This window comes from Triticum urartu, chromosome 2A (genome assembly GCF_056163025.1).
Source record: "Triticum urartu cultivar PI428250 chromosome 2A, HENAU_Tu73, whole genome shotgun sequence".
NCBI classification, from domain to species: Eukaryota; Viridiplantae; Streptophyta; class Magnoliopsida; order Poales; family Poaceae; genus Triticum; species Triticum urartu.
Genome location: NC_141874.1, coordinates 339,609,451 through 339,630,724, shown reverse-complemented (window position 1 = coordinate 339,630,724; position 21,274 = coordinate 339,609,451). Strand labels below are relative to the sequence as shown.

General features: G+C 44.8%; 1 pseudogene; it reads right to left on the bottom strand.

Moving 5' to 3' along the window:
* Positions 1-3,065: 3,065 nt before the first annotated feature.
* Positions 3,066-21,274, bottom strand: part of LOC147985022 (KH domain-containing protein HEN4-like) — an 84,465-nt pseudogene continuing 66,256 nt past the window's right edge.

Here is a 21,274-nt window from a genome sequence, read left to right as displayed (position 1 = left end):
ACGAAACAATCTGACGTTGCAGCAGAATCCGAGTCAAACTACAAGCCCAAAGGTGTTGCATCACCTCCACTTGGGCCCATGAGCCTTGTACGACCTAGGGTTAGTTTTAGGCTGCCTTGGGACGTCCTCCCACCTCCTTGGCCGCCACCCCTTGCTCCTATATAAGTAGATCCATCTAGTAGCTTTTTCCTTGGGTTTTGTTTAGATTAAAAGTTCGCCATAGCTGCAACTTCGCGTACTTCGTTTGTGTCCAACAACCAGACCAAGACGTCACAGAACCCCACCTTGATCAATAAAGCTTTCATCTTATATTCGCAATATCCAGATTGCAATCTCAGTTTCTTGCTTGTTCTTCGTTTGCTCGCAGGAAACAGGCCCTCGTGGTCAGGTTGATCGTGCTCCGGCGTGGTCAATAACACCTCGGAAGTTGGTTTAGCGATTGCTAAGGCGCGACGTCTCGCACGTTCGTAGTCGGATCGTCAAGGTCGACTCCCACAGAAAACGATAGCCACCATCTCATCGAAACATCGGGACACCTTTGCCTTTATCAACCTCTCTCATGGGTGGTCTCAATCTGCCCTGTCGCTCCGCCACAAAGATCCACACAGAGGGCCGTCGAAAAAGTATGTCCTTTCAGCCCCCAATTCGTGAATCAACCGCGGGTACTCAACAAGCCGACCCGACTTTAGTCATAACATGTATCATGTGTAATATGTATAGTATATACCCGTGATCAACACCCGACATGATCACGGCCCGATCGTATAGCATGGCAGACTGACAAGAATGTAGGGCCACTGATGATAAACTAGCATCCTATACTAAGCATTTAGGATTGCAGGTAAAGGTAACAACAGTAGTAGCAAGGACAGACCATGCAACAGAATAGGATTAACGGAAAGCAGTAACATGCTACACTACTCGAATGCAAGCAGTAGAGAGAAGAATAGGTGATATCTGGTGATCACGGGGGGGGGGGGGCTTGCCTGGTTGCTCTGGCAAGTAGGGATCGTCAACAACATAGTCGATCGGGGTACCAGCAGCGGCGTCAGTCTCGTAGTCTACCGGAGATAAGAGGGGGAAGAAACAATGAATACAATGCAAACAGATGCATAACGATGCATGGCATGACAACGAATGGAGGCGTGCCCTAACGCGGTAGGAGGTGATACCGGCGAAGGGGGAAAACAACCGAGAAAGTATCCCCGGTGTTTCGCGTTCTCGAACAGATGAACCGGAGGGGGAAAGTTTCGTGTTCGCTATGCTAGGGATGGGTGGCGGACGAACGGGCTGCGTATTCGAATTCATCTCGTCGTTCTGAGCAACTTTCATGTACAAAGTTTTCCCACCCGAGCTACATTCATTTTATATTAATTTTAAAATATTTAAATCATTTTTAGCATGTACTTAATTATTTTAAATCAAACATTATCCAGAATAGTGCTTGCTGACGTCACCATGACATCAACAGACAACAGGGCTTGACTTAGTCAACTGACGTGTGGATCCCGCATGTCATATACTGTTAGTTAATTAACAATTATTAATTAGGTTAATTAGTTAATTAGGCTAATCTAATCAGGATTAATTAAGTTAATTAATTTATTTATTATTAATTTATTAATTTATTTCCTTTTTTAAGACGTTCTAAGGGTGTGGGCCCAATCTGTCTATGGGCCAAAGGCCATAGCGGGTTCGGGCGGTTATGGGGCCGAGCCAGGCGCGGGCATTGGGCGCCCGATTGGGGGAACCCGGGCGCTAGCTCGGCGAGGCCAACGGCGCGGCCCCCGGCGCCCACGACGCCGGCCAGGGGGGGCGGCGGAGGCCTGCCGGCGCCGCGGTGAGGCCGCAGCGGCAGGCGGAGCAGAGGCGAGGCGCGACGCTATGCACGGTGGGGTGATGGCCAGAGGCGCGGTGCAGCGGGGTGGTGGCACGGCGCGCGGTAAGTGAGTGGCGCAGGCGAGGCGCGTCGGCACGGGGCGACGGGGTCGCAGCGTGCGCCGGCAGGTCGGCCAGGGGGTGCGGTCGACGCGAGGGGCGATGGGCACGGGCGGTGGTAGGCGCGGGCGGAGTGGGACGGCCGTGGGCGAGCTGTTGGCGGCAGCAGTCGCAGTGGAGAGCGGGGAGGAAGAGGCGTGGCTGGGCGCGTGGCCTGGACGGGCGGGGCGTGCGGTCGAGCACAGCGATCTTGATGGACACAAATTTCAATTTTTTGCTCTATCCTCAAATGCAACCATATGGACGAGTAAACAGGTCTGAATGGACTGCCAACATCGAGGACAGAATACGTATGTGGATGGCTCACGTCATAGTAGGACACCTGAGCCGGTAGTCTGTTAAACAAAAAGCATCGCCTCTGTTTGTGGGCCATCAGCTTTGAAAAATGACAAAATACAATAGTTATACCTAGGCCTATACATGGTTGGCTGGCCATCTCAAAACGAATGGATGGAAAGGATAACAATCACACATGTGCTCACAGGACAGCACTTTCGGTCTATGAGGGGTGTGAAGCTCAACGTGAGGAACGTGGTCTGACGTCTTCAATAACAATCATGTCAAAGCAGTTACCACCCTTCACCAGCACACTCCAATCCTAGACACCGCCTCGCAAAACTTGCATTGCTCAACCAATTGTAGCCCCACACCAACACGTGAGGAGAAGTCTTTCGGCATCAAAATCAAAATTTGGAAGTCCTTTTGTGTCTGACATATATTGTTTTTCAGATTTTTTTACGGAGTTGTTTTTCCCATTACAATGCATAAGCTCTTTTGCTAGTTAGTTGTAAAGTTACCAAGAACTCCAGAAGTCGAAAGAAGGGAACAGTGCAAAGATGCAGGCTCTCCAGGTAACAGGTACGATAATCAAATATGCAATCCTTGCATAATGTGCCGCTACCCATGCCAGACCACGCTATTCTACACATCAAACATGCAAGTTTACACGGACAACATCTATTGCACTCACACAAATGTAGCAGAGTTACTCCTCAGAAATTATGATCGTAAAGTCAGCCTGCTCAATGCTCACGCTTAAGTATATATGCTGATGATCACGCCTTCTATCAGGTCAAGTCAAGGAGCGTCGCCAGGGCTATTTGCGCCTGACCTGGCGTTCCAGATATCACGATGGTACTGTCACTGGACTCTTCTGGACGTTGAGCATTAATGGCAATGTCGGCACCAGAGATCTGGAGAAAAAACAAATGTTGGGAACCAAAATTGGTTATTCCCAAAATATTATTTTAACATGTGTATAGCTCTGTAAAAGTTATGGCCACACACTAGAGAATCCAGTAATACTGTAACTTACGAGACAGCATGAAGAATCCTTGTAGTAATGCCATTAGAAAAAAATAAATTTGACAATAATATTAAAGGGCAAAGCCTTTATCGGTAACTGGCCAACAACTCTATTTCCAAATTTTAAGAGATCCCAACTTTTATGCTATGATGAGGACATGACTACCTTGGATACGACCAAAAATATTGCATACATGCATATTTGTCAGGTGATTTCTAATGCAAACTATTCAATAATCTATTTATGTTATCCAGAACAAAAATACTTCACACACTTTTGTGTTTTGTCTAATTGCAGGTGTATGGGACATTTGTACAATCCACATATGAATACAAGGGAAAAGGAGAAGTTTAGGTTGTGTTCAAAAAGTCCTCTCACGTCACTTTTGGGCCAAGAGAAGATAGAGTCCAAGTCTCTCACGTTCTGGATTCAGATTCGGACTGCACAGACATACCTGACTCAAAACGCCAACAACTTTTTCATACGGACTCCGAATTGGGTGATTCTTTTTTTGTTGGAAACTAGATTTCGTGCTCTTTCCAACCCAATTGGATTCACCTTCAAATTCATCCGGAGCGTTGAGTTACGGACGAAACAATCTGACGTTGCAGCAGAATCCGAGTCAAACTACAAGCCCAAAGGTGTTGCATCACCTCCACTTGGGCCCATGAGCCTTGTACGACTTAGGGTTAGTTTTAGGCTGCCTTGGGACGTCCTCGCACCTCCTTGGCCGCCACCCCTTGCTCCTATATAAGTAGATCCATCTAGTAGCTTTTTCCTTGGGTTTTGTTTAGATTAAAAGTTCGCCATAGCTGCAACTTCGCGTACTTCGTTTGTGTCCAACGACCAGACCAAGACGTCACAGAACCGTCGTTGATGCTGGTTGTGCTACGATGTGACCTCATTAGTGTTCTAGGCTCGCGTCTCTAGTTCGGTCTAGCCTAGGACCAGCACAGTACCGTCGTTGAGCATTTATTCAACATTGCATCTCTGAATTGATTATTGCTAATCTTTTGCTACCATATATAGCCAACCCAGCTCCACATATTTCTACACCGTGTATATGCACGTTCCCCTGGCAATCGCTTTACACAATCTTCGGAGTTATTTGACACCGCTGGTTGCCTGTCACCACCTGCCGCATGGTAAGAACTTGTAAGATATTGATATTTGCTTTACTGTGAGCACTTTACAACCACATCCTAGTAGTTCATAGGAACATTATTCTCGAATTTTGGTTCTTGTTTCTACTAATCATGACAGGTTCCAGAGATAGAAGTTCTTGGACGACGGACACATCTTCACCATCACGAGAGTTGGGACAACACACACAAGCATATGGTCAGGTTATCTCTTTACCATCATTTGAGGGTAGATTTAATCCTGCTATTTATCTAGCTTGGGAGCTTGAAGTAGAACAAGTTTTTAGTCACCATGATTTTTCTGAACTTGAGAGAGTACGAGCTACCATTAGAGCATTTACTGATTTTGCTTCTGTTTGGTGGAGTGTACATTGTAAGAAAAACATTGATAACCAACCCACAACTTGGAAAGTTTTGAAAGCTGTAATGAGACAACAATTTTTTCCTCCTTACTATCGTCGTGAATTGTGTTGCAAATTGGAGCAATTAAAACAAGGCAGTAACAATGTTCATGCTTACTACCAAGAGTTCAAATCTTATATGCATCATTGTGACATAGAAGAATCTGAGGATGATACAATGAATAGATTTTTTGGTGGTTTGAACCATGATATTCAGGCAAGGTTTCATCTTATATTCGCAATATCCAGATTGCAATCTCAGCTTCTTGCTTGTTCTTCGTTTGCTCGCAGGAAACAGGCCCTCGTGGTCAGGTTGATCGTGCTCCGGCGTGGTCAATAACCCCTCGGAAGTTGGTTTAGCGATTGCTAAGGCGCGACGTCTCGCACGTTCGTAGTCGGATCGTCAAGGTCGACTCCCACAGAAAACGATAGCCACCATCTCATCGAAACATCGGGACACCTTTGCCTCTATCATGCTATACTTCCTCCGTTCACAAATATAAGATGTTTTGGATATTTTACTATGGATTTTAATATGGATTACATATGAAGTGAAATGAGTGAACAAACACATTAAAACATATACATCCAATTCACAAAAAAGTAAGAACATCTTATATTTGTGAACGGAGAGAGTACTACTTGACAAATTTATTAGTTACCTACTCCAGATAGATATCACCAACCCAAAGTATCTGTGACGCCCTCGATTTAACCGTACACTAATAATACATGTAAATGTGTACGATCAAGATCAAGAAATCACGGGAACATATCACAACACAACTGTAGACACAATTAAAATAATACATGCTTTATATTACAAGCCAGGGGCCTCGAGGGCTCGAATACATAAGCTCGAATACACAAGAGTCAGCGGAAGCAATAATATCTGAGTACAGACATAAGTTAAACAAAATTGCCTTAAGAAGGCTAGCACAAACTAGGATACATATCGAAAGAAACGCAGGCCTCCTGCCTGGGATCATCCTAAACTACTCCTGGTCATCGTCAGCGGCCTGCACGTAGTAGTAGGCACCTCCAGTGTAGTAGGAGTCATCGTCGACGGTGGCGTATGGCTCTTGGGATCCAACGTCTGGTCGCAACAACCGGGTATAGAAAGGGGAAAAGGGGGAGCTAAGCAACCGTGAGTACTCATCCAAAGTACTCGCAAGCAAGGAACTACACTACATATGTATGCATTGGTATCAAATGGAAAAGGGTAGCATATGTGGACTGAACTACAGAATGCCAGAATAAGAGGGGGATAGCTAGTCCAATCGAAGACTGCGCTTCTGGCAGCCTCCATCTTGAAGCATATAGAAGAGAGTAGATGGTAAGTTCACCAAGTATCATCGCATAACATAATCCTACCCGACGATCCTCTCCTCGTCGCCCTGTGAGGGAGCGATCACCGGGTTGTATCTGGCACTTGGAAGGGTGTATTTTATCAAGTATCCAGTTCTAGTTGTCATAAGGTCAAAGTACAACTCCGGGTCGTCCTTTTACCAAGGGATACGGCTATTCGAATAGATAAACTTCCCTGCAGGGGTGCACCACATTTCCCAACACGCTCGATCCCTTTTGGCCGGACACACTTTTCTGGATCATGTCCGGCCTCGGAAGATAAACACGTCGCAGCCCCACCTAGGCACAATAGAGAGGTCAGCACGTCGGTCTAAATCCTATGCGTGCAGGGGTCTGGGCCCATCGCCCATTGCACACCTACACGTTGCGTACGCGGCCGGTGAGCAGACCTAGCAACCTACATTATAAAGGAAGTTGCGTTACCTGGGCCAACCCGGCGCGCGCCGCTCAGCCGCTGACATCACGAAGGCTTCGGCTGATACCACGACGTCGAGTGCCCATAACTGTTTCCGCGTAGTTGGTTAGTGCGTATAGGCCAGTGGCCAGACTCAGATCAAATACCAAGATCTCGGTAAACGTGTTATCTTGAAGTAACCGTGAACGCCGACCAGGGCCAGGTCCACCTCTCTCATGGGTGGTCTCAACCTGCCCTGTTGCTCCGCCACAAAGATCCACATAGAGGGCCGTCGAGAAAGTATGTCCTTTCAGCCCCCAATTCATGAATCAACCGCGGGTACTCAACGAGCCTACCTGACTTTAGTCACAACATGTAGCATGTGTAATATGTATAGTATATACCCGTCATCAACAGCCGACGTGATCACGGCCCGATAGTATAGCATGGCAGACTGACAAGAATGTAGGGTCACTGATGATAAACTAGCATCCTATACTAAGCATTTAGGATTGCAGGTAAAGGTAACAACAGTAGTAGCAAGGATAGGCTATGCAACAGAATAGGATTAACGAAAAGCAGTAACATGCTACACTACTCTAATGCAAGCAGTAGAGAGAAGAATAGGCGATATCTGGTGATCAAGGGGAGGCTTGCTTGGTTGCTCTAGCAAGTAGGGGTCGTCAACAACGTAGTCGATCGGGGCACCAGCAACGGCGTCAGTCTCGTAGTCTACCGGAAAGAAGAGGGGGAAGAAACAATGAATACAATGCAAATAGATGCATAATGATGCATGGCATGACAACAAACGGTCCTAGGTGTGCCCTAACGCGGTAGGAGGTGATACCGGCGAAGGGGGAAAACAACCGGGAAAGTATCCCTGGTGTTTCGCGTTCTCGGACAGATGAACCGGAGGGGGAAAGTTGCTTGTTCGCTATGCAAGGGATGGCTGGTAGACGAACGGGCTACGTATTCAAATTCGTCTCGTCGTTCTGAGCAGCTTTCATGTACAAAGTTTTCTCATTCGAGCTACGGTTCATTTTATAATAATTTTAAAAGATTTAAATCATTTTAGCATTTATTTAATTATTTTAAATCAACATTATCCAGAATAGAGCTTGCCGACATCACCATGACGTCAGCAGTCAACGGGGCGTTGACTTAGTCAACTGACGTGTGGGTTCCACATGTCATATATTGTTAGTTAATTAACAATAGTTAGTTAGGTTAATTAGTTAATTAGGCTAATCTAATCAGGATTAATTAAGTTAATTAATTCTTTAATTAATTAATTCAATTATTATTTATTTAATTATTTAATTCCTTTTTAAAAAACGTTCTAAGGGCGTGGGCCCCATCGTTCAATGGGCCAAAGGCCATAGGCGGTTCGGGCGGATATGGGGCGGAGCCAGGCGCGGGCATTTGGCGCCCGATTGGGGGAACCTGGGCGCTAGCTCGGCGAGGCCAACGGTGCAGCCCTCGGCTCCCACGACACCGGCCAAGGGACGCGACGGAGGCCTGCAGGCGGCGCGGTGAGGCCGCAGCGGCAGGCGGAGCAGAGACGGGGCTCGGCGCTATGCACAGCGGGGTGATGGCCAGAGGCGCGGTGCAGCGGGGGGAAGCGGGGCGGTGGCGCGGCGCGCGGTGAACGAGCGACCCAGACGAGGCGCGTCGGCACGGGGTGACGGGGTCACAGCATGCACCTGCAGGTCGGCCAGGGGGTGCGGTCGGCGCGAGGGGCGACGGGCACGGGCGGTGGTAGGCGAGGTCGGAGCGGGACGGCCGTGGGCGAGCTGTTGGCGGTAGCAGTCGCAGCGGAGAGCGGGGACGAAGAGGCGTGGTTGGGCGCGTGGCCTAGACGGGCGGGGGGCGCGGTCGAGCGCGGCAACCGCGGTGCGGGGGCACGGCCCGCGGCGGTGCGTGCGTGGGGCGCACAAGCTTGCGGCAAGAGCAAGCGGGGCGATGGCCAGCAGAGGCCGCGGCACACGGCGTCAGGGAGGGGAGAGGAGGCGCAGAGCGCGAATTCGGGGCTGGGTGGTCGGACCGGAGCGAACCGTCGAGGCGAGCACGGCGGGTGCGAGCAGCTACGGCTCGCGGTCAGGACGCGGCCAAGGGCGTGCGTGAAGTGCCACGATCGCGGCGACGGATTGGGGGCGCGTGTGCGTGGAAGACAGAGAGGAGAGGGGAGTTTCGCTCACCCCCGATGCAGGGGTTCACCGACGATCCACCGGGGAGGAGGTCGGGGAGGCGAGCGTCGACGGCATGCGGCAGGGCGTCAGGGATCGGCTTGATCCGCGCGAGGCAGGGGTCCCGAGCTCCATCGCGTCCACGTAGTCGACGAAGACGACGGAGGCCGTGCTCTCGAAGCAGTCTGAGACGGCCGGGAGGTCGTCGAGCGCAAGGATGGCGGGGTCGGGGCGCCATTGCCCCGATCCAGAACGTGGGGGAAGAAGTGGGGAACGGAGGGGAGGAGTGAGGAAAATGGGGATCGAGCGAGGGGACCCACTAGGGTTAGTTCCCTGGTGGGGGCGGCTGGGCCGTTAGCTTTTCTAGATGGGCCAAGAGCCCAATAGGTTAGGGTAGGTTAGTTTGGTTTCCTTTGTTTTTTATTTCTTTCTTTCATTGTTTTATATTTAGATTGTATAGTAAATATAATTAGTTGCCTATGAAACTTAGGACATAAATATTAGACCATGTAATGACCTAGCACAAGAAGTTTCAAATATATTTGAATAGCATAAGTATTTGTTTATTTTTAAAAGGTTAAATTAAATGTTGTTTGTTCCTGTTTTGATTATCTTAGAGGCATATAAACATTCCCAAAATGTTGTTTGATGTTTGGTAATTTATTAGTGAATATTTACAACCTTTTGAACATTTTTAATTCACTGTTTTATGAAATTATAATTTGAATTGTTATTTGAATTTGAATTTGATCTCAGTTGAAACAAGTGAGGTTTAGCAAAAGTTCAATTATAATGACCTAGCATGATTAGCTAGGCTTTACTGTAGCTTAATTATCCAGGCGTCATAGCATCACACACTTCAAGTGTTCCACGAGTTGAAATGAAATGCTAGTCATTGCCAAAGCAAACCAGTGCAGACAGTCAAGTTTCACGTTTAAACTTCATGGATTAGTAGCAGCAAAGCTGCCACTCCGTCCCGGCAGTACTTTGGATAGGCATGTACTTCGGCAAGGCACGTTCTCGGCCATCATGCTGGTGGCTTGATGCATCTGCAAGCACCGCAACGCTCAGCTTAGCCTAGCTCGCTTGCTTGACACAATCAAGGCGCAAGTTAGGCAATGGGCGACTGCAGGCACAAAAGGTTTGGCGGCCTTGCTTCCGGCCATGGCGGTGCTTACCGCTTAGTTGCGTTGTGATGTTGTAAGCTTCGGGTGTGGCACTGTCTAGGGCTTGTACAAACTCTTATTTCTATCAATGCATCGAAAACGCAAGGCTTTTGTGTTTTCTCCAGAGAGAAAATATGAATTTAAACATGAAACTTGAAATATGTTTTCTTAATGCTTGACTCATTCATTTTTAATTCAGAACAAACGCACAAAACCAATCAGGATTTTTGCCAAAATGATGAGTTAAATCTAATGTAGTGATGAAACATATAAAGTTAGAATGTTCAGTAGCAAGACCAGTCTGAGATGGGCCAGGAAATTTTCCTCATTTCCATAGAGAAGGGATAAAACGCCCTCACAAGCAGCAACCTTGTATGACATTCTAGTTACAACAGGATCCTTGATTATCTGGTGACTAAAAGCAGAAGTTACAACAGTGAGAAATCAAATAGAAGTAACTAATTCATGCACGTTAATATACTCCCTCCGTTCCTAAATATTTGTCTTTTTAGAGATTTCAGAAGCTAAAATTTGTTCACGGCTGCAAATTCAGAAGCTACTCTATGAAACTATTATCCAGGACAAATAAGTGGTTTGTTGATCAGTTCCGATTGTTAGCAGTGAACAAATTTTGAGAAGGGCCAGGACAAGTAAATCTGCTCACGGCTGCAAATTTATCACTGTAGTAAGAACTTACTCTGTGAAAAACTTCAACACAAAATGATAAAAGTAGTAAACTTGTTGCAGGGATACATAGATAGCACATTCAGAAGCTAAAATTTGTTCACTGCCATGAGATAACGGAACACTAAGTAAATTGTGTTTTTTATTTTTAATGAATTCCACTTTTTACCCCCAGGTTGTACATCTGTGACAGAGTTTAGACATCTAAAATTTCCTGCCGCACTTTGCAACGAAGCTGTTACATCGTGAAGTTTAACCCGATTTAGCAATTTTCCTAAATTCTGACCGGCCAGTTCCACATGTCAAGCCAGCATGGCTGGTGCCAAGTATTTCCACTTGGAAGCATAGAGTTAATCTTGTCATATACCAAAGAGATGCATGCATTGGAAAATTCAGAGGTCAATTTGTATTTGACTAATCCAAGTGCATGCATGGAAGCATGCGAGAAAAGAGCTGCATACCTACTGAAGTAGAAAGGGGATGCAAGTTAATTAGCTATGTAGCAAGTGCATGTCAGGCAAGAGGGGCAGGCTAGAGTAGGAGACAAGTTGAGTTTGGCAAAGTGCTGGATGCTGCATGGGCCGTGAACTATAGAGGACAGCAGTAAATTAGTTTGTACGTGAGTAGTGTAGCTAGCTAGACCTGAGCATGATGAGCTGTAAGCATAAGTCGGTTGGAGGTTTATGTCAGTTTGGAGCAGCCTATATATTCAAATGTATTCCCTGTTGGAAATAATCAAACTTATCCAATGGTGGCCGGTTGATTGCTTTTCTAGTGATCTGCTTGTTTGAGTCTAACTAGGTTAGATTAATTAGTCCTTGTGTGTTTCCTTGTATGGTTGTATACGGTTTGGAAAGTGAAAAAGTTGAGTCTGGCTAGGAGTACGAGTCCAAATAGTTTAGGTAGCCACGTTCAGGTATATCTCTAGCTTAGTCTGTCATGAGATTTGTGCCATTGAAAATCAAAGAGATATAAAGAGAAAAACAAAGGGCACGATATGGACCCTTGGGTAAAGTTTTTGTGCATCTGCGTTTGTGATATTTTTTATGTGATCGTCTATGGGTGAATCTCAGCAATTGGTCTCAGAGCAAGGTCAAGGATTTGAACCCGTGCATGCGCAGGGGAGGCGGTCCCAACTAGGGGCCCTGAAGCGGGCCATATAGTCGCTGGATGGTGCAACGACGAGGAGGATCGAGCAATAGCCGTTCGGTGGAGCGACAAGGAGAACGATGACAGGGAGGCTGTCATCAGCAAGGCGGTGGAAGGAGATCGTTGATGGGAGCGGTGGTGCCGAGGTGTGTTACCTAAAGATCTCGTCAAGATCGTCGTCCAGAGTAGTTAGACGAGTCAAGAAGTCATGTGAGTTTGCATGTTCAACCCGCGTTGTGTCTGCGGGGCGGTTTTGTATCACAGTACTAGTCCCCGTGAAGACTCGTTGGCGTTGAAGCGGTGTGCACGGTGTTCCATGAGTCATGTCCATGTCCGCATGGAGCGTCCTGGTTCCGGGCAGTGTGGATTCGGTGGGATTCCAAAGGCAGACAGTGGTGGGCGAAGCCATCTTAAAGCGAGAGGGTATGCGACAAGTAGAGGGTGAATCTACTGCAAGCAAGTGCAAGAGGAGTACTGATGTGGAGCATCCCACATATTTCACCATGTCAAGTGCCCCATCATCAAGAGGCACACGCATCTCCCACATCATACATATAAAGGTGAATCTTCTCCTTTACATGTGTCTACTTAGCTCTCTCGAGGATGGTACACTATTTGACACTCCTATCTTGTGCATGTTTCAGTTTGAGACAAATATCACACATGGCATGGAGGAGATCAAGCACAAGAGAACGACTACATCATCCAAGAGGGAAGGAAGCATGAAAGTAGAGAAGGAATCGCGAGCACGAAGGCACGGACCGCAAACATGGTGCCCGGAGGACAAAGGAGGACCAAAGCATCCCAAAGGAAGGCTGCCAAGTCAGGACATTTCGACAGGATGTCCGACCCAACTTCCTACTTGGCGACCGCTCTTTGGACTCTACCGGATGTTCTGATATCCATGTCCAACGGGACATTGGACATCAGACATTCTGACCTACGTATGACTTGACATCCAACTTTGCGCCAGCCCTCTGGACTCTGTCGGATATTGAACCGGACTTGGGTCAGAATATCCGACATGTTGGACTGCCCGAATTAAGTCGGAACATCTGACCATGCCTGCGCGCATGTGTATCAGACTGTCTGAATTACTCCCTCTGTAAAGGAATATAAGATCGCTTAGATCACTATACAGTTATCTAAACGATCTTACATTTCTTCACAGAGGGAGAAAGTCGGAACATCCAACCATGCCTGCCACGTGTATCGAGCCTAGCCCATGTATCTTCCCTTCCCCACTTACCCCTTCGTGGGTGCAGGGCCGTCTCCAGAAATTTCGGGGCCCGGGGCGAGATGACAAATGGGGTTGTAAATTTTTAAAAATTCACATAAATGAAGGACCAAAATAATTGAAGGATATACTAACACAACTATTAATTCATATAAACTTCTCAAGATAAGAAAATTGAAAAGGACCAAATCTTGAAATTTGAAAGAGTAACTACATTGAATATCTTTGATATGTGAGTAACTATCTTCAAAAGTTGTCCTATCAATCCATTTGGAGTACAAAACAATTCATTTACTAAGAATCTATCTAAATTCTAAAGTATCATTTATAAGTGCCAACGCAGTAGTTTATTAAATATGGTTACCTAATCAATCAACTCGTAGAATTACCAATTGATTTTTCTATCTGGGCAAGAGAGGAGCATACCTGAGAGACGAACGGACGGACAAGGCAGACACGTCAGTTGAACACGGGATTGGCGTCTAGGCCCTGACGTGTGGTATGGCGATCGGTTGCCGGCCAGCGGTTCGTAACCTCGTATGGAGCAGCCGAGCAGGCGATCTTGCGACGGGCGCGGCGAGGCAGGCGCAGGCGTCAGGTGATCGGGGCCAGAACAGGGAGAAAAGGTGCGCTATTTTTTATTTCATGGCGCTAATGTGGCCTCAGTGGTGGCGGCTGGCAGCTTGCAAACGACGACCTAGCTTCGCTGCCTTTACGCGGAAGCAGAACGACTATGGGTTGGTTTAACAGGCTTTATTTTTTTCCTAAAAATTAACCTAGAGAGCAATGCTGATATGGGGGCCCAAAAATTTGGGGGCCTTAAGCGGTCGGCCAGTTTGGCCTGCCCTGTCAACGGGCCTGCGTGGGTGGACCAATATATATACCCCTCCCTCTCCTAGATCTAGTGTAAGCTAAGATATGACAAAACACTAGAGCTTAGCTCATCTATCTCCCCTAGTGGGATTCCTATTTAGGGAGAGGACTCCATTGGAGTACAAGACCTCTTAAGGGAGAAGACTCATATGAGTACAAGGCCGCCTAAGGGAGAAGATTCCTCTTGTGGAATTCAAGCCCTCATTGTCTTGGGACTTGGGGAAACCCTATCTTGTTCAATCTCTTTCTTGTGGATGATTTGGATCAGAGATATATCTGTGTGTATCATAAATTGCATTTTGTGTGTTGATTTGTATTAGTTTTCCTTGTGATTTCCCCGGGTTCTTCCTCAAACCCACCACCAATTCGTGAAGATCAGGCCACCCATGATGTTTGCCCCGTACCAAGTATGGTGCGAACCGAGTGCAAGGTAGCAGCCATGCAATGGCGGTGGCACAACATATCAGAGCAAGAGAAATGTGGTGCGTGTTTCCAGGCTGGTCATACTAGTGTGCGAACATGACCGTTGACTTGAGTTGGCGAGTTGCCAAGTTGTGAACCTACAACAAGTCCAGATCAGGGAGAGCATGAGGAGACGACAAGTTCAGGTTAGGGAGAGATTGTTAGAAATAATCAAACTTGTCCGGTGGTGGCCGGTTGATTACTTCCCTAGCAGTCTGCGTGTTCTAATAAGGATAGATTAATTAGTCCTCGTGTGCTTCCTTGTATGGTAGTATACGGTTTGGGAAGTCATAAACTTGAGTCTAGTTAGGAATATCAAAGTCCATATATTGTCTCAAACAAACCCATGAAGGACGAAAATTCTGAATATGGCACCTATGAATAAAATGCCAGCTAAGCATATAGGCATAAATTTTTGTGTAGTACATGACCTCAAGTTCTGAAGAACCAGGAGATCCCAAGTGGAATGCATAGAAGGAGCACTTTACTGAATCAATTTGATTTAGAGAAAGTCCATGATCAATCTGTGGGAAATTGTCAGTTGAACAGAAGCCTGTCAAAGAAATATTGACATGTCTGCTTGCGGTTGATTTAGTAGTGTCTGAATAGGTAGCATTACCATCATTGTATTTTGTGCTCTTAGAGGAGAAAGCATGATTATGAAGTTTGTCGCTAACAACATATAAAGTATTTCTGACATTCACTAGCTCCCCCGTGATCTGTAAGATAAAACGTTATTCTACATAAGTATGGTGCTATTAATCACAACCAGGAGAATAGTGGATTCAGATGACAACACCAATTATGAGTTAAAGATAAATAGGGGTGACAATATGAAGCAAAGAATGGACCGAGTACTCTGCATATAATATTGCTCTTGAAGTCAGGAAGAAGATTTGAGGACCATTATGAGAAGTACTACACGAGCTGCAAAACATTTGTATCTAATTAAATGGAAAATGTAAAACAGGGTCAAAAATATTGGGAAACACAAAAAAACACCATCTAGGATCAGATTAATACACTCTTGTTCCTGATATTTGTTTACAGATGAATGAACCATGCAGTACAACAGAAACAAGTACAAGAAAACATAAAAATCACATAGTTTATGATGTCATTTTGTTTGACAAAAATGCTTTCCTGCAGAACCCGTTCATAGTGTGAAGCACAAGCCGGAACATCTGACTCATCCAAAATCTCGATTCCCACTCCTGTTGATTTCACCATTTCATTGATTATAACACCACCTAAATCAACTAAACAACTAATTTGGCTTTTGGGCACAAGCACCCTGGCTGAGCATCCTGGCTTGCTGAGTGTCGAGCGCCCCTTTCTTTCCAACTCCTCCATTCTTTCAAAGATACAAATGATTGCACTCTGCACTTCGGAGTACGGTCCTGGACTCTACACCAGGCAATAGAAACAAAAAATAAAATTAGTGGACTGCATAATATGATTAATCAGAACCAAAATATAGCAACATGTAAATATGGTTACAAATCTCGAAATAGAATCTTTGATAACAAAATTACAAAAGCAACAAGTTCTAGACTAATGAGGAGATATAGGAGAAACAAATGAGGGTACTTTTAATGTTCACACCTCTAAGGCTGAAATTGTTATCACACGTTCCATGCACCCACTGATAGGATTACCAACGTCAATAGAAGTTCCAGTTTCATCTTCAAAGCTTTTGATAATCATGCCCTTCTTGCCAATCAAACCTCCAGCAAGATTGACATGACAGAGAAGCCTAAATGAAATCTGCCGGAGATCTTTACTTTTGACATCTCTAACACCTTTTGGACAATGAATCCAAGGAATATTGCTGTTTGCACACTCAGTGGATCCACTTGAATAAAAAGCTCCCAAATTAGTCTCAGGCACTTCCAAAGATGTCGATGGGAGCTTTAGGCTTGCTACCATAACAGAAGTTGTTAAGCTGCGAGCATGTAAATCACCTTGAAGATAGCTGCATAAAGCAACAATAGCTTTCCTTATGGTGGTTCTGTCTCCAGTTATCTGAAATTTTCAAACAAGATGTCATGAAATGTTCTTTACGGAGAATCAAATGGTGTTCTACAAAGTGCACAGGACAAGGAGAAAGATGCCTAATACCCAGTTAAGTTTTCATTTTGTCATTAGTGTCTCTGGGTCTAGGCTTACTCTTCAGAAAATAAAAAATATGATGACTTTACATGATAAGTGTTCGGTACAACAAAATGGAACGTGACCAAAGTTGGGAACAGTTTAAGTTCCTCCAGATCCTGTATCCAATTTAGAAACACCTGATAGTGTATACCAACCATTTTGCATTTTAGTTGATTATGGGTAAACGTTTACACCCGGCGCACCGGCCAAACTTTTAGCCGGACGCGCGCGGGCCATCAGATCGCGAAGCTTCTCCAACCTTATCCTATCGCTCGACCAGGCTGCATCTTGGGCTGCTCTCATCCACCCACTCGCTTCTTCCTAGTTGATGAGGACATGACTACCTTGGATACGACCAAAAATATTGCATACATGCATATTTGTCAAGTGATTTCTAGTGCAAACTATTCAATAATCTATTTATATTATCCAGAACAAAAATACTTCACACACTTATGTGTTTTGTCTAATTGTAGGTGTATGGGACATTTGTACAATCCACATATGAAGATAAGGGAAAAGGAGAAGTTTACGTTCTGTTCAAAAAGTCCTCTCACGTCACTTTTGGGCCAAGAGAAGATAGAGTCCAAGTCTCTCACGTTCTGGATTCAGATTCGGACTGCACAAACATACCTGACTCAAAACATCAACAACTTTTTCATACGGACACCAAATTGGGTGATAGAGGCAAAGGTGTCCCGATGTTTCGATGAGATGGTGGCTATCGTTTTCTGTGGGAGTCGACCTTGACGATCCGACTACGAACGTGCGAGACGTCGCGCCTTAGCAATCGCTAAACCAACTTCCGAGGGGTTATTGACCACGCCGGAGCACGATCAACCTGACCACGAGGGCCTGTTTCCTGCGAGCAAACGAAGAACAAGCAAGAAGCTGAGATTGCAATCTGGATATTGCGAATATAAGATGAAAGCTTTATTGATCAAGGTGGGGTTCTGTGACGTCTTGGTCTGGTCGTTGGACACAAACGAAGTACGCGAAGTTGCAGCTATGGCGAACTTTTAATCTAAACAAAACCCCAAAGTCTAAACGACGCCCTAAGGGCTGTATATATGGAGGAAGAGAGGGGAATTTCGTGGCCCTTGAGGGTGGGGTCCGAAACCAACCCTAACTCTTGTTTCCCCACACATACGGACTCTAAAAATAGCCTATACTTAAGTATTTCGAAATTACATGGGCCTGGCCCATTAATAAGGTGACGCAGCACCTAGAATAGCCTATGGACGAATATTATGAAGTGGCATCTTGTATATTTCGTCCATGGCTTCATGCACTCCTTATGGCGGCTTCAAAGTCCTGAAATCATCACTTGTAACTCCGTTCTTGATCCCCTTGCGCATGCCATCAACTTCATGCGTGTTCTTGCTCCAATGTTCATCCTTCTCCAAGCTAGGCCCTTCATTTGAAAGCAAAACAAATGTATCCAATTTAGGCAGCATCATAATCTCATGAACATTAGAATCATTACCAAGAAACGAAAGTACCTGGTAATTTAATTGGCGTGCGCGAGCTCTAGTAATTGGTCCAGTATATGTAACAGTAGGGGCTGTGGGTGTAACAATGGTATTGATGTCCTCATCATCCTCCCCTTCTTGAAATGAAGTCGTCCTCGACGAAAGCTCATCTTCCTCACCCAGATAAGGCTTCAAATCTGCAATATTAAAAGTGGGACTAACCCCAAAATCTGCAGGTAGCTCAAGTTTATATGCATTATCATTTATTTTCTCTAAAACCTTAAAAGGACCATCAGCACGTGGCATTAGCTTTGATTTGCGCAGATTAGGAAATCTATCTTTACGCAAATGTAACCAAACAAGATCTCCAGGTGCAAACACAACATGTTTTCTACCCTTATCTCCAGCAAGTTTATATTTAGCATTCATACGCTCAATGTTTTCCTTAGTTAACTCATGCATTTTTAAAATCAATTCAGAACGTTCTTTAGCATCAAAATTAACCTTCTCCGAAGATGGAAGAGGCAACAAATCAATAGGTGCACGAGGTAGGAAACCATACACAATTTCAAAAGGGCACATCTTCGTAGTAGAATGCAATGAACGATTATAAGCAAATTCAATATGAGGCAAGCATTCTTCCCACATTTTCTTGTTATTCTGCAAAACAGCCCTAAGCATAGTAGACAATGTTCTATTGACTACTTCAGTTTGTCCATCAGTTTGGGGGTGACAAGTAGTACTAAAAAGCAGCTTAGTCCCCAACTTAGCCCATAAACATCTCCAAAAGTGGCTAAGAAATTTAGTATCACGATCTGAAACAATAGTATTTGGCACACCATGTAAGCGAATAATTTCACGAAAGAACAAATCAGCAACATTAACAGCATCATCGCTTTTATGACATGGTATAAAGTGTGCCATTTTCGAGAACCTATCCACGACAACAAATATGCTATCCCTCCCCTTCTTTGTTCGAGGTAAACCTAAAACAAAGTCCATAGATATATCCTCCCAAGGAACACTAGGTACAGGCAAAGGCATATATAAACCATGAGGATTGAGTCGTGACTTAGCTCTTTGACATGTAGTGCAGCGAGCAACAAAACGCTCAACATCCCGTCTCATCTTTGGCCAAAAGAAATGTGTAGCAAGTATATCCTCCGTCTTCTTGACGCCAAAGTGTCCCATTAATCCTCCTCCATGCGCCTCCTGCAACAACAAAAGACGAACGGAGCTAGCTGGAATGCATAGCTTGTTAGCACGAAACACAAATCCATCGTTAAGAACGAACTTGTTCCAAGTTCTCCCTTCCTTACAATTCTGCAATACATCTTTAAATTCAGCATCATTAACATATTGATCCTTGATGGTCTCCAAACCAAATATTTTAAAGTCAAGTTGTGAAAGCATAGTATAATGACGAGACAAGGCATCAGCAATAACATTTTCTTTACCCTTCTTGTGTTTAATTACATAAGGGAAAGTCTCAATGAATTCAACCCATTTAGCATGTCGACGGTTCAGTTTTGCTTGACTTTTAATGTGTTTCAAAGATTCATGATCAGAATGTATAACAAATTCCTTGGGCCATAAATAATGTTGCCATGTTTCTAAGGTCCGAACAAGAGCATATAATTCTTTATCATAAGTAGAATAGTTCAGACTAGGCCCACTCAATTTTTCAGAAAAGTATGCAACAGGTTTCCCATCTTGTAATAACACACCTCCTAATCCAATTCCACTAGCATCACATTCAAGCTCAAAAGTCTTATTGAAATTAGGAAGTTGGAGTAAAGGAGCATGTGTCAACTTACCTTTCAATACCGTGAAGGCTTCTTCCTGTGCGGTACCCCAAACAAAAGGTACATCCTTCTTTGTAAGCTCGTTGAGAGGTGCAGCAATGGTGCTGAAATCTCTCACAAAACGCCTATAGAAACCAGCGAGGCCAAGGAAACTCCTCACTTGTGTGACCGTTTTGGGCTGCGGCCAACTCTCAATAGCTTCAATCTTGGCTTTATCAACTTCAATTCCCTGTGGAGTAACAACATAGCCAAGAAAAGATACTCGGTCGGTGCAAAAGGTGCACTTTCCAAGGTTACCAAACAAACGTGCATCACGTAGAGCAATAAAAACAGCACGTAAATGTTCCAAATGTTCCTCCAAAGATTTGCTATAAATCAATATGTCATCAAAGTAAACTACCACAAATCGTCCAATGAAAGCACGTAAAACTTCGTTCATTAACCTCATGAAAGTACTAGGTGCATTAGTTAACCCAAAAGGCATGACTAACCACTCATATAATCCAAACTTAGTTTTAAATGCTGTTTTCCATTCATCTCCCAATTTCATACGAATTTGATGGTAACCACTACGCAAATCAACTTTGGAGAATATTGTAGAGCCACTCAATTCATCAAGCATATCATCTAGCCTAGGAATAGGATGACGATAACGAATAGTAATATTATTAATGCCTCTACAATCAACGCACATACGCGACGTACCATCCTTTTTCGGCACTAAAATGATAGGAACAGCACAAGGACTAAGGGATTCGCGTATATAACCTTTGTCGAGCAGTTCTTGTACTTGACGCATAATCTCCTTCGTCTCCTCTGGATTGGTACGGTATGGTGCCCGGTTGGGTAATGATGCACCGGGAATTAAGTCAATTTGATGCTCAATCCCGCGAATAGGTGGTAATCCCGGTGGCACGTCTTGTGGAAAGACGTCGGCGAACTCCTGCAAAATGTTAGTGACAGCAGGAGGCAAAGAGGAAGGCATGTCCTCGAATGAAAATAATGCCTCTTTGCACACAAAAGCATAGCAAACAGATTTGCTAAAATCTAGATCATCAATATCAGATTTGGTGGCAAGTAAACATGCACTTTTCAATTTAATTTCAGAAGCAACACTAGATTGTTTATTATTATTAGGCTGCATTTGTTGCTCAAATTCTTTTGCCACAATCTGATTTTCACTCTTAGTTTTCTCCTGTTTTGCTTTATTAGCTCTATTAATATCATCTTTCAAAATGGAATCAGGAGTCATAGGAAGCAAAGTAATATTTTTATCCTTATGAACAAGAGTATACTGATTGTTTCTACCATGGTGAATAGAATTTTTATCAAATTGCCATGGTCTACCAAGTAATAAGGAACATGCTTGCATCGGTACCACATCACAATCAACATAATCAGCATATGTAGAGATACTAAAATGCACACGAACAGTACGTGTTACCTTAACCTTGCCGCTGTTGTTGAACCATTGGAT